The following is a 14,833-nucleotide window of genomic DNA, read 5'->3' as shown; positions in this document are numbered from 1 at the left end:
CGCTGACTGTGCGCGACCGCAGATACTGCACTGCAAGTTCTATATATATATATATATATATATATATATATATATATATATATATATATATATATATATATATATATGAGAGACCAGAATATATCGCGTTACTCCGTTGCTGGTAAGACAATTTAATTTATTTGCTATGTGCACAGGGACAAAGTTACCAGTTTTGAACAGGGCCAGATGATTCAGTGCCTAACGGGGTGAATGTATTTTGCAGTGATTGTATTTCTTTTTTGGTACTGGGAGTTGCATTGCCCAATCAGTTCATGTAAAGTTTTACCAACAATAATACAGAGTAAGCACACCACTTGCACTTTCAACACACAGCACAACGATTCTAGTTCAGAACTCATTCCACAGATGAGACATTAAAAAAAAATTTTTTACGTTACACTTTAAAGTAATATGTACATTTCTGTCTTAAAATGAATTCATTTCTGACAGTTGTTGATGGCGTAAGTTTTGATGGCTAAGTAGTGTTCTCCCATGAAAATCAAATAAAAAAAGCGCAATATAAAAAAACTTTATAGACTACATGCTAGAGACTACTTCTCACGGTATCGTGTATTAAAGATTCATCGATTTCCACTTATGGACCAAGCACATCAGTAATGCCTATATATTTGCCCAGTCTACTTTTGTAGAGGGCACATAATATATATACACCTATATCTACACTCTACAAGCACCATACAATGAACGACGGAGGGTACATTACGTACCAGTGTTCCTTCCCCTTTTCCTGTTCCAGCCACGTATGGTTCGCGGGAAGAACTACTGCTTGTAAGCCCCCGTGTGGGCTCCAGTCTCTCTAATTAATCCTGTGGGTCTTTTCACGAGATGCACGTAGGAGGAAGCAGTATATCGGGCGACTCTTTTAAGGAACGTATGACGTAAGATTTTTAGCAGTGAATCACACCTTGATTCAGAACGCCTCTCTTGCAGCGTCTGTCATTGGAGATGATTGAGAATCTCCTTGACGCTTTCGCGCTTACTAAATGAACCTGTCTCGAAACGTGCTGCTCTTCTTTGGATCTTCTCTGTTTTTTCTATCAGTCCTGTCTGGTATGGATCCCATGCTGATGAACAACACTGAAGTATGGGACGAGTGTTTTGTAAGCTATTTCCTTTTTTGATTGACTGCGTAACTGAGGATTCTTCGAATGAGTCTCAGTCTTTCATCTACCTTATTCGCGATTAATTTTATGTGGTCGTTACACTTCAGATCTCTTCGTACGCATACTGCTAGGTGCTTTATGGAAATAAATGCTTGCTGTTATTGTCCTGCGCGAAAGGCTTCACGGAACTTACGACGATATCTACAAGGTCATTTATATATGTTCGAAAGGTAATGCTCCTGTACTCTTCCCCTCGGACTTCCATGAAGTTACTTTCACGTCTGAAAACTCCTCTCCATTCAGAATGACATACTGTGTTTGTTGGATAGAAACTCTTCAACCCAACTACGCAATTGGTCTGACATACCACAAACTCGTATTATGTTCGTTAGGTGGCAGTGCGGAATTGTATCGAATGTCTTCTGAAAGTCATGAACACTGAATTTATCTGGTAGCCTGTATCTACTGCTTTCTGGGTTTCGTGGAGGAACAGAGCGAGCTAGGTTTCACAAGATCGTTGTTTTCAGATCCCGTGTTGATTCCTACAGAGGAGATCCTCGGCCATATAAAATACATTTATGTACGAATGAATTCGAGATATCTGCTTACTAGCACGCCCATTCAGCTTGCTGACTGTATCAAGTGCGTCGTGTCTTGCACTCCGTCAGAGTGTTGAGGACGCATACTGAACCATGGCCGCTGAATCGCCGCATTTCACTGAATGAGATTTCTCGCGGCTTAGTCCGGTGCATGGAAGTCCTCGATGGCGTCCGCAGATGTGTTCAAAAGAGATCAGGTCAGATCGTTTCATCACCATCATGTACATGTTCGTCAGACCATCAGCACTCACTTCGGGAGCGGTTGTTTTAGTAAAGATACACACAGACAGTGGGAGGTGCACCAGTCGAACTCACGGATGCATATACACTGTGCGACAGAATACTTGAAGCACCCGGAAGTAGAAGAGGAAATGAAATCTCACGGACTGGCGGGGTATGTGACATTTTTTTCAGTGGTTACAAAATCGAATCTAATTTACAAAGAACTTGGCAGTTGCACCCAAAAAAAAAAAAAGTACGGTGTTGCACCCTGTCTGGTCTGGATACGTGCTCTGGTTCGGTGGGCAAGCGTGTCATAAAGCAGTTGTGCTCTCTCTTGATGCACGTTGGCTCACAACTGTAGTAAATGGTGCTGGGACGAAGTTTAGTTCCTAGATGATATCACACGTTTCCCTTCAAGGACAGAGGTGAGACTCTTGTTGACTGCAGAAGTACCTCAACATCACGCAGACGATTCTGCCTGCCCTCATTTTTCCATTCAGTCCGACATCGAGCCGTTGTCGCATACGAGAAGATTATTAGAGACCCGTGCCGTGTGTGGGTGAGCATTGTTCTGCTTAAAAATGGTACGACTACATCGTCTCACGAAAGACAACACATGAGGAGGCAACGATATCCGTGACGTACCTTCGTGCCGTCAGATTCTCTCTATTTCTACCAGCCGTGAACTGAAGCAATACCTAATGACTCCTCTCACTCACCGTACGCTGAGAGGAACACGACTGTACCTCTCCAAAACATTGGGAGGATATGACGACGCCGCTGTTCCATCTGATGATGGTCATCCGTGATAGTGCAGTCGTAATTCTTCGCTGAACACTACGCGACACAATGCTTCAGCCAACCATACTTCCGAGTCACGGTACCACTCCAAACGCAGCCATTTTTATTATGGTGACAATAACAGCCTATGGATGGAACGGCTGTTCTCTAATCCAATTGCCACTAATGTATTATCAATGTTGCGGGATGACACAGAACGCTACAGCCAGACCAGTATTTGTTCTCTTATGGCAGGAGCAGATGTGAAGAGGTTGAGATGTGCTTGCTGTACAATATAGTGATATCCTCTCGTGGTGGTTAGACGCGGTCCACCAGAACCTTGACGACGATTATGCCTGCTCTCATGTTTCCATGTAGTCCAACATCGAGCTGTTGTCGCACCCGAGAACGTTATAAATCTGGATACTGCTCTATCCGACCAGCGATCCAAAAAGTGACCCACAAATGACATTCCTTTCAAACTCTCTCAAATGCTGGAAACGCAGTCTCAAACGAATACGCGACTTCTCCTTGCCCTTAACAGTGATCACTCACATATAATGCAGTTCACGCTCCTCAAGTATCCTACCAGGCATGATATCACCATTAAGACGAACAACACTCAAGCAATGTGGTGGCAATTTTACTTATCACAGGGAACTGCATTGTCAGGGGTGTTGTCCTGTTGTCAAGCGGAATGAACCACCGTAATTGAGAGAAGCGGCCGGCCGGGGTGGCCGAGCGGTTGTAGGCGCTACAGTCTGGAACCGCGCGACCGCAACGGTCGCAGGTTCGAATCCTGCCTGGGCATGGATGTGTGTGATGTCCTTAGGTCAGTTAGGTTTAAGTAGTTCTAAGTTCTAGGGGACTGATGACCTCAGAAGTTAAGTCCCATAGTGCTCAGAGCCATTTGAACCATTTTTTTTATTTTTATTTTTATTTTTTTGAGAGAAGCGTGTGAGGGCTGTAAAATCTGTTTCCCTAGGCGAGAACGTGGTATGATTGCTCTGAGTTTGTTGTTGTTGCCCCACATAGAATTTCTGTGCGATCGACAGCGACTCCTGTCATCATCATGTTGTCCATGACACCCATTGCGTTCCTACTATCACGATGGTTACGGTACCTTAGACACAGTAGAACATGAAGACTGTAGTGCTTCTGACCACTATCAAACGTGGTTCTTGCCTATCATATCTGTAAGGTGGTTGTAATTTCGCACCTTACAAACACTCATCTACATATTTTGTCGTGATTTACAACTGCAATAAGGTATCATTTGATAGGTTGTACATTGTATTTATAACTATTTAAAGAACACTGACATTGTCACATATACCTTGTAAATAGTTGTTAACGCTTATTGTATGAGAGGCGATGGATTGTCTTTATTATCAAAATGGCGTAATGAATTATTGCCCATACTAGCAAAGGTTGGAACGCCAGTGGAATTGAAACGGCAGAGATAACTCAGGCCCTGGGTGGAAAGGCTCGCACAGGTATGTTGGTCCTGCGTAACACAGGGAGTAGCCAAGACGGACGGTCGGGGCACCTGAGCGCTGAAGCACAATACAGCGGCGGACGGCCAGTCTCGCAGCAAGGGCGGAAGGATAACCGGATAATACTTCGTAAACTGAAAATCTTGGACGCAGCAGAGAGGGACAAGGAAGCGTTACCTCGGCAATCACGCAGGCTGGGCTATTTCTGAGGATTTTTACTCTGAGATGTGTACCATTTTATGAATTCCTAATTAACGGGAATAGGTGTTTCTTCGCAAACTTTCCGCGCTGGACGACAAAAGACTAAAATATGGTTGATCAGTGCTCAGAAGAATCTGTAGAATCTGTACAGAGGGAGAATATTCCGTGGTTTCTAGAATATGATTCGCCTTCTGCAGTTACGAGAGAGGGGAGCCGAGCTTTGCTGGGAAGCCAGCGGTGGAGAGAAAGGGGTCTTCTGTTTTGAGCGCCCGTGTTTGACGGCCGCTCAGTATCAGCATTTGTTGGTACACACGGACTTGCTGTCTTTGCTCTCAGGAGATTTTATAGTTAGAATGGTTAGGCACTGTACTCTTGCGAACTTATACAAATCTGGACTTTGCCTCCAGGTAGAGAGTAGTCGTTGAGTACTCAGCGTTCAGTGATTGGGAGCACTTCTGTCTATACTCACGTTGAGACGTTACCTGAATTCCATCCTTGTGGCTGAGAGTTGCAGTTCTTGTCTGTAGAACACAGAGAGGAGAAGACAGTATTAGATAATACTAGTGAGAGGACCGCCTTCTGCTGTCCTAGTGTTTGAAAGAGTTTTTTATTTTGTGGCTGAAGTTCTTTCATCATTGCAGACGTGTACGAGAACCATCACTCTGACGCACCGGATGCAGTACATACGGTGATATTGCTAATTGATTCGGCTTATTAGGGTTACAAAGCTAAACAGCTGTGATCACGTTTTATTTCCACTGAAGTTGCACACCATTGTAGATCATCTTTGAAAGTAGTGTCCTCTAGTGTTTGGTACGTAGGTGATGTCAATCATCTCGCATTATTTATATTACATCATGTAGCCAAAAGAAGGGGCATATTTGGGCAACTGATCTATCACATTAGTAAGGAAATCCATTTGTATCTCTTTATGTCTATTGGACATTGATGTATAAACATTTGTAATGTATAAAGGCTTTTTAATCTACAATAAATGTATAGGCAGAAACAGCATTTATCATTTGTAGTAACTAGTTCCCTTAATCATTCATTTATGGTTATGTTGTAATTTATATGTTAAAGAGCAAGAAGAAGGAAATAATATCACCACTAAGAGATCTGCTTCAGGGAGTGGTCAGATAGGGCCAAATCTTCATTTTCACGTTCAGTATTTTCCGTGTGCACATTCATTTTACACCCACCTAGAGTAGCATCTTGGGCCTATCATATCGACTATCATGCCGAAAATTAATACTAAGTCAGATGATATCACAGTTACATAACGCACTAAAGTACTTCATAGTTTTAGAAGCAGCACATTTTACTGCTGTAGTTACGTTTCATGACTGTGACACTTTCTGGCCGCATTCTGCTGTTATCAGGTTCCCACCTAATAATTATACCTTTATTTTGGGCATATGCCATCGCACAAATAAATGTATTATAATAGACGGACACCTGATAGTGGTAGCATGTTGCCGAATCGTGTCGTGCCAAGCTACATGAACATTGCGACTAACGGTTACACAAAGAAACGTATTATTGATAGATGCGCACTCGATGATGATGATGATGATGATTAGTGTTTTAGGGCGCACAACAGCGAGGTTATCAGCGCCCGTACGCACTCGATGATGACAGCGTGCAGCCGAAACATACGAGGTGTGGCTAGAAAAAAACCGGACTAGTACTGGTGAAACAATAAAACGAATGCAATAAGGCTGAGAGTCGCGTGGCCTGTCACGTGACTCTCGCTCCGCCTACTGCTCGAGTTTCATCTGCCTCCTGCACTCTGTCTGCCCGTGGCGTCTGTTTTAAGTAGTTGACGTTTTGTCTGTGCGTCGGAAAATGTTGAGTGTACAGAAAGAACAGCGTGTTAACATCAAATTTGGTTTCAAACTAGGAAAATCTGCAAGTGAAACGTTTGTAATGTTACAACAAGTGTACGGCGATGATTGTTTATCGCGAACACAAGTGTTTGAGTGGTTTAAACGATTTAAAGATGGCCGCGAAGACACCAGTGATGACACTCGCACTGGCAGACCATTGTCAGCAAAAACTGATGCAAACATTGAAAAAATCGGTAAACTTGTTCGACACTTTCCTTGTCAACTCCTGTTAACTCAGACACTGCTCTGATTGTTAAACGGCGATCTTGTCGAACAAGTTTACCGATTTTTTCAATGTTTGCATCAGTTTTTGCTGACAATGGTCTGCCAGTGCGAGTGTCATCACTGGTGTCTTCGCGGCCATCTTTAAATCGTTTAAACCACTCAAACACTTGTGTTCGCGATAAACAATCATCGCCGTACACTTGTTGTAACATTACAAACGTTTCACTTGCAGATTTTCCTAGTTTGAAACAAAATTTGTTGTTAACACGCTGTTCTTTCTGTACACTCAACATTTTCCGACGCACAGACAAAACGTCAACTACTTAAAACAGACGCCACGGGCAGACTGAGTGCAGGAGGCAGATGAAACTCGAGCAGTAGGCGGAGCGAGAGTCACGTGACAGGCCACGCGACTTTCAGCCTTATTGCATTCGTTTTATTGTTTCACCAGTACTAGTCCGGTTTTTTTCTAGCCACACCTCGTATCGTCCCAGGCTAAACATTGCAACTAAAATTTACACAAATATATGTATTATCAATAGTTGGGCACGTGATGATAACAACATGAAGCCGAAACGTGCCGTGCCAAGTTAAATTGTAACTAAACGCTAGACAAATATATGTATTATTAATAAATGGGATCTTGACTATGACAGCATGTAGCAGAAACCTGTAGTGCCACGCTACATATTGTAACTAAATGTTATAAAAATAAATGAGTTATTAACAGATGTATTCCTCAAGATCGAATCATACTGTCGAGACGATTGGTGTTGTTAACCAAATTTGTAAGACGGTTATGCAAATCATCCTGATCAACATCAAATGTACAAACTTTATTTTACTGCATTTCCATAATGGAATTTTCACTCTGCAGCGGAGTGTGCTCTCTGTTGAACGGAGAAACTGTCAGTAATCGTCCTAGATTGTAGAATATGTCAGAATGTAACGCTGCATCTAATAATAATGTGTGTCACTCATGTAGACCACATCTCCTCAAAATAGCTCCCCTGTGAAGGTTTGCACAATGAAGATAATGGCGGTTCACTTGAGGATTCACAAGGAATGATAATTCTGAAACACTACTGAATTCATTTCCTAAAGGGATTTTATTTTGTTATTGATATATTGCTTTTTTTATACCGTTTGGTATATTCACGAAATAAGAATGAATAATTTCATTCCTAAAAAAAGACCATAACCGTTGCACGATAGGCGGTATCAGCACAATCATTTATTTTATTTTTTTATTTAACGCTTTGTCCATCTAAGAAATCGAGTGCTTCTACACCTCAAGTCTTTCTAGCATGTGAATATGATTCCACTGGGCAGTAAGGGTATAAAGTGTATATAAATTAGCCTGTCGTCACTAATAATGTTATGTCATTCTAGCAAATGATTAACAGATGATATTTCGGTTTCGTTTTGAACATAAAGTTGTATAATGTACTTTCAAAAATAAGAGAAAATTTCTGCCAGTGAGGGGAATATGCTCGTAAAGCCAGCTCAGGCTCGTAAAGCCAGCTCAGTGTTTAGTATTTAATTTTGTAAATACGTGTTTGTGCTAACTACAGCGTCACATTAACAGAGATCCGACTTAAGTCGTATAAACATCGTGATATACCTTTAACAACTTCACACGCTCATGATTGGTCGGTAGTTCTGAATGAAAGTTGACTGTAGTAACTTCCAAACGAGAGACAGATAGTCTTTTACTCATAACCTCTTTTTGCTTCGTAAAGACTATTTGTTTTACGAGTACTTACAGGACGTTTCAGTTGAGAACGTCTCCAACAGCTGGCGTTTTGGTGAATGAGATTCTGTAATGACGATTTTATTATTATACTTTGCCGACATGTTCTAAAAGATCATGGAATTTATCATACGTGTGATGTTCTTACGCTGCACCTGAAAAACTCTGGTAAAATGAACAGATCGAGAATATAACTTTCTGCATATAGTTGGATATATTTCCTGTATAATGTTATGCGAAAAGAAGTGGATTAGTCATGTAACAATGTTTGGAAATAGTACGGTCGTAGCCTACAGAGCAGAGAGAAAGGCACAGCGATTTACAGTATGAGTATCAAGAGGAAAATATCTGCATAGAAATTTCATAGCTGGCTCTGGTATCTTGTCCGTTACTACATGTGCCTCGGCGAGTGGAATAATGATGAAGATTGTCTGCTGTTGTGACGCTACTGGAAATATTGCCCTTACTGCAGTCGTAACATCGAAAAATCATGCAATGCCAGTATGTTTCAAATCTCGTCTGGAAGCTCTTCGGTTCTGACGAGAAACGAAATTCGGACACTGTGGAAGTCATGCTCCTGCCATCTACCGGCAGAGTGCGTAAACAGCAACCTGCCGGCCGCTATAAGAAACTGGACGAATGATAGATAGCCTATGTTCGTTGTACAGCCTAGCCGAGAGACATTCATTCTTTTACAAACTCGTCATAGAAAAGCACGGATGATGCACGTGAAAACAGCATTGAATTCCGAGAGCTTCATTGTCTGGTAAAAGAACATTATTCAGAGGAGGTAAATGAAGTGGAACATTTTTTGCTCTCTACTGATTGGCACAATATCACTTGACAGTTTCACAGCTACAGAAATTATTTTGATATGCTGGTACGCCATTTCTCAAAAGACGTGACTTAATTTTCAATCAATAGCGTACTCTTGATGAACAGGCCAATTTTCTATGTCTTTCTGTATGTATACTGCTTTATGCATCTAACGGTGGCACCTCAGATCCGACGGTCTGTCTCTTTCTTTCTTTCTTATCTCAGTTCGGTAGGTAATAACAAGGAACACGTAAAAAATCGAAATACTTCTCATTTGCTGTTTTTTGTTGCTAAAGTACTTCTTTCCCCAGTGCCTCATTTCAGTTTCTTCAGATCTCTTTAAAGCTGGTGGTATAACATGTGCCTAGAAGCTATTCTGTTTTAGCCTTTTTTTTTAAAAAGTAAACCTCTTTTCCTGTTGTTTGTTCTTCTTTTATAGTACCAGTTACTAACTTTTACTTAATTTCACAAACCCAACTACTTAACTCCTTCCTTCGTGACCTTTTAAGGTAATATTTTCTTAAATTTTTCATTAGGCGTTAACGACCTACAAAAAAAAAAAAAGATTCTTATATATATTGTCCTATTTTAAAATGACCTCTAGACTTCATTATTTCCTGAAAGCTCTACTTAGAAATACTTGTAACTTGCCTCAATTGTAATTCAATGCAAAAAAGAAGTACACGAAAATGTCTTAGCTGCATTTTTTGAAGAAAATTTCTTGGCTGCACTTTTTGAAGACACATATATATATGCTTACAACTTTATGCTTCGATATCGCTGTGTCAACTTCAATGTACAAAATAAAATTGTCCTTGGCCATAAATAAAAAAGTTCAAATTATAATGTTTAGACCAATGATAATGTCTGAAGCCAATGTTTTAAGTGGAAAAAAAATCATTAATTTCATTCATATGCAGTAAAGAAAATGAATCACACTCAGTCAGAAAACGTTTGTTCTGTTATTAGATGCTCATACATCCAATAGTTGGGACTCTGAATGTCCCTTCCTATACTAGATTTCACTAGATAGTTTCAGTACAACTGTGAACCACATTACTAATGGCCATCTATAGCAGCTCCACACCATTGGAATTGATTCTTGAGTACTAGGTCGCAAGTTTGTAATTTCCTGTTACACAAAATATTATAAAAAACATCTTGCACATGCGTTTACGAATGTTCCTCCTGCCAGTGCAGCTACAGCAACGTTGTCTGTCACTTCAGCGGCAACCGCTGAACAAAGCTATTTCTGTGACATCTTCAACTTTTGTGGTCCTGTCCTCCTCAGACAGACACACACACACACAGCACAAAAAATATATATTACACCAAAACACACACACACACATACACAGGACAAAAACAAAAATAAATAAATAAATACAATAAAATAAAATTAAATTAAATTAATACGACACCAAAAAAAAAAACACACACACACACACACACACACACAAACAAATGCATACACGAACAGACCACAGATACTTCAATAGTTACACTCATAAGTTTGGCAGTAATATTCGATCTTTGGCAAAAACATTTGACAGTCGGCAACAGAAACCAAAACATTGCATTAAAACAAGCGCTCAGTGCATAGTGCTGTGGAATGCGGAAAAACAGCAAATTGGCGCTCATAGGAATAACAACAACAAATAATGCAACAGGAGCGTAATATGTAAGAAACTGTCTACGCAGCCTGTAAGTACAGTTCAAAACATTACTACTTAATAGGAAATACCAACCACCAGAACTGTTTATAACCTATAGGCACAGTGACAAAAATGTAAATAAAATAGCTAACATATGTACATATTCCAGGCCACTAATGATGCCTTGCAGAAAATAAAGGCGAAACGCGTATGGCACTAAAATTGTGTTTTATTCAGTTGCTGTCAGACGGTCCATAAGTGAAAATTATCAATATATCGTAGTAAAGCTATTTCTGTGATTCATTGACTGTTTATGGAATAATATACGGGTGTGTAAAACATTATTGGATGAGGTATCAGTTGTAATTTCATATTTTCTCCGGTTAATGCCTTATGCACTGTGTAATATAACCCCCCCCCCCCCTTTCTCTGTTGTTGCCACTGTCCACTATGATAAAGTCTGTTCTGAAGATTCGAGAGGAGTAAGATTTACAATAAACTTTTCTACTTATTTTTTATTGCACAGTTGGCTCCAGTTCTTCATGTCTAGACGTCTGATTCTTGAAGCTTTAATTCTCACATTTTCGGTTCAATTGATCTAAATAATTTTGAAGAATGTCGTTGCAGAATTTTAGTTTTTACATTGATTTATTATGTCACATTTTACAGTATCACAATGTCTTTTGAATATTCACATTAACTAAGTCGAAATTACATTGTTCGCCCAAAATACAAAAATACGTCCGATCACATCAGAGACAAGCTTACAACTCTCTCACTTTGCGGTACTAACAATATTCTAGAGGGACTACAATTTTTCTTGACAAATGAATTTCTCTTAGTTCGATTATTATTTCGTAAATGAATCCAGAAATAAACATAATAAACAGTACTAGATTGCGTAATTAGTAATAGAAATTTTAAGTGAGCCAAGTATGTCGTAATTGCAAATGTTTCTAAAAAATCGATTTTAACCGTACATTCAGAGCTAGTACATATCGATTGTAACAACGAAAATAATGTAATTCCTTTTCATAAATTTTAGCTTGAAATATAACATACTGTTTATAAAATTATATGAAGTTTTTCAGAAAAACAGATCTGATGATATTAACCTGTGCAAAATTCGAAAAATATTACTGATATCGAGTACTACTGTTGAGGAAAAGTAATGCTAGAGGTGGGTGTCCCTTTACAACTGGAACCTTGAAGTTAGAAAGTAGGCCTACTTCAAGTACTATTTACCTTTAAGCTGCAAAGATGATTACATCATCCAGAACACACTTCTTTTGGGATGGTCAACAACCCGAGTTTGTTACCAAGAGACAACATCGCGCAGAAGTACATAAAGAGCGTGCTTCCGGTTTCCGTTTCGAGTAAAGGAGTAGATGATCTCAACAGCGCATCACCGTAGTTGCTGTGAATTTTCGCACTGATATTCTGAGAAATGTTAATGGAAGACTGGTCTATAGCATGAGCACCTGTAAGGTTTCAAAAGCGCCCTATGTCTAAGATTTCTGGACTTTTATTTCACATTACGTAGAAGTACGTGGGGTATCCAGAAAGTGACTTACGTTTCAATGTAGCATAATGCATAGGACGGGGTTCTGTATCATCCCTATTTCGAAATGTACTGTTCTTAGACCGCGCCCAGCATTGACAATGGAGAATATTTTCTGCTGATCGTTAATCTCTGATAGCCACTCAGTATAAATGCAGACTAAATCTAAATGGTCAAATTACTGTTTTTGTTTGCGCAAAAATTTTCGTAATATTTCATGAATTTTGCAGATTTGAAAATGAAAGGACGATCATTCATCATGAAAAACTAAGTTACCTACGAATTCATGTCTTAAAACTGATGAAAAAACTAATTAAAATATGATTTTTTTCAATATTGCTACTTTCTGTCCAGTGTTGACGCTTTTCTCGCACTGTTCCGTCTTTTTCATTAACTTTTCTAGCACTTTTCTGAACAACGCTGACTAAAGATACCCAGTTTCTTCGTTCAGCAGTCTTAAATGTTTGTCGTCCTGTTTTGAAATATGCAGCACGTCTGATGTATATATCTTCACTTACACAATCCTCTCTATATGCGGTATAAAGTTCCCAATGATGTCAGCATTTATAATTGAAAGACGCTGAATAAATTTTGATAACAATATCAGATGTTACAAAAATTTTCATTTCGCCGACGCCTTTGTCAGTTAAGCAAAGTTAGTATTAGAAATAGGCAAAAAAAAAAAAACTCGTACCAGAAGAAAGGATTTGTTATTCACCTTGGAAAGAGGAGTAAAGAGGAAGAAATATAGAAGGTAACAAGACTGTGCTGCGAGAAACAAACTGTTTATGGAGAAATTTGGTTGCATTAAAGGCCACCCAGCCATTGACCTTCGTCTGTGCGAATGCGCACAGGTTGCCCAAACTCTTACGGGAATCGCCAAAGCGTGCGCGAGTAATGAGTGGGTGGGCAAATGTCTATAAGGTACAATACATATATACAATTGTGGACAGCTGGGAATGTGAGTCTCACGGGAAGCGTGCAAGGGATAAGTCCCTGCAGTCCTCGGTGGCTCAGATGGATAGAGCGTCTGCCACGTAAGCAGGAGATCCCGGGTTCGAGTCCCGGTCGGGGCACACATTTTCAACTGTCCACATCGAGGTATATCAACAACACCTGTCGGCAGCTGAGGTTGTCAGTTAGTCATCATTTATATATGGATTGGGTTATGTTTTGGGGCTAGGGAACCCTACAACGAATTTAGTAGCGCCTCTGTTGAAACAGTCCGAGACTAGTTTGCTTAAACATGTAGAACGTAACAAAAGCGTAATATAACCACTCAATCAAACTCATTCCTCCTTTCTCCAATTTTAACTCGTATTCACCGCATATTCGAGACATCACTTAAATTGTAAAGAAAAATTAGTATTCTACAGCCTTTCTAAAATCTCGAAACACTAAGAAAGAAAGGCTGAACCATCTCAGAATATTGTGGCTAGCTACCCTGAGAGCAAAATAAAATTATTTCCCTGACACTTTAAGAAGCAGACTGGCCATTTCACAAAATCTTAAAAATCGTGCATCTCAGCGTCAGCGTTGTGTTGTAGACTTGGCCCTGTGATCTCAAGTTTTTATTGCTAGAGCAACCGCAGGAAAAGAGTTTCATATTATATAATTGAGAAACGTTTTTATTTTCCCGCGGTTTGTTAATTATATACTGGGTCAATGTGTGTTCAGTTTTCTGCTTTATTTCCTTGGGCAACTCCGGAGGCGACACATTAATTCACCAAATATCGCTTTGCAGTTGACTAAAATGGTGTAACAAACGGCTGTAGGGGACGAATAAGTACTCAACGAATGACGGAGCCGTGAATAAATCCCACGAAGTGGCTCAAACAAATTAAGTAGAAACATCTGTATATATTGTTAAAAATAACGTAGCAGAAAGAAAAAAGAATTATGTATGGGTTCAGTGATTAATTTTTTACACACTCACATGTAGTCTCTGTTATTGCAGTTAATGCGGACCTGAGATAATCTAAAACTGTTTTCACCGGCAAATTTACTGTATGTACAGAACAAGCGAAGACTCACATTTCAGAGCCCAGTGCCTTAGTTACGCTTTACACACGTAAGACAACGCGTTGGAAATGATCCATTTTTGTCTCCTAGGGAAAGGACTAGACAAACATATTCACGTGGAATCGATTGCGTACATTTTACGAACGAGACCCTCATTTGCCTAAATGTGAAATGAGAAACAATGGAAAAATATTTCACATATATAGGACTGTAGAATTGGAGCCCACATCGTTTTTCGGTGGTAAAACATGAATCATATCCATAATTATGTATTCTAAACGAAAATATTGGTTCTAATTATAACTGAATACTTCAGACTTCGCTTTTTTCAATTTTTCTCCAGTTCGTTGAAGTATGCACAGATAATCCACGAACCAAATAATCCACAACAGGATACTTCCTGGCAGATTAAAACTGTGTGCCGCACCGAGAGTCGAAGTCGGGACCTTTGCATTTCGCGGGCAAGTGC

The 14,833-nt window shown here is 39.8% G+C and overlaps 1 non-coding gene across 1 annotated transcript; it reads left to right on the top strand.

Moving 5' to 3' along the window:
- The first annotated feature begins 13,344 nt into the window (after positions 1 to 13,344).
- Trnat-cgu (transfer RNA threonine (anticodon CGU)) lies at positions 13,345 to 13,418 on the top strand. The gene has a single exon. It is a non-coding gene; the product is annotated as a tRNA-Thr (tRNA).
- The last annotated feature ends 1,415 nt before the right edge of the window (positions 13,419 to 14,833 follow it).

This window comes from Schistocerca nitens, chromosome 5, assembly GCF_023898315.1.
Source record: "Schistocerca nitens isolate TAMUIC-IGC-003100 chromosome 5, iqSchNite1.1, whole genome shotgun sequence".
Lineage (NCBI taxonomy): Eukaryota > Metazoa > Arthropoda > Insecta > Orthoptera > Acrididae > Schistocerca > Schistocerca nitens.
The sequence above is the reverse complement of the archived record's forward strand: the minus strand, read 5'-3'. Positions and strand labels throughout refer to the sequence as shown.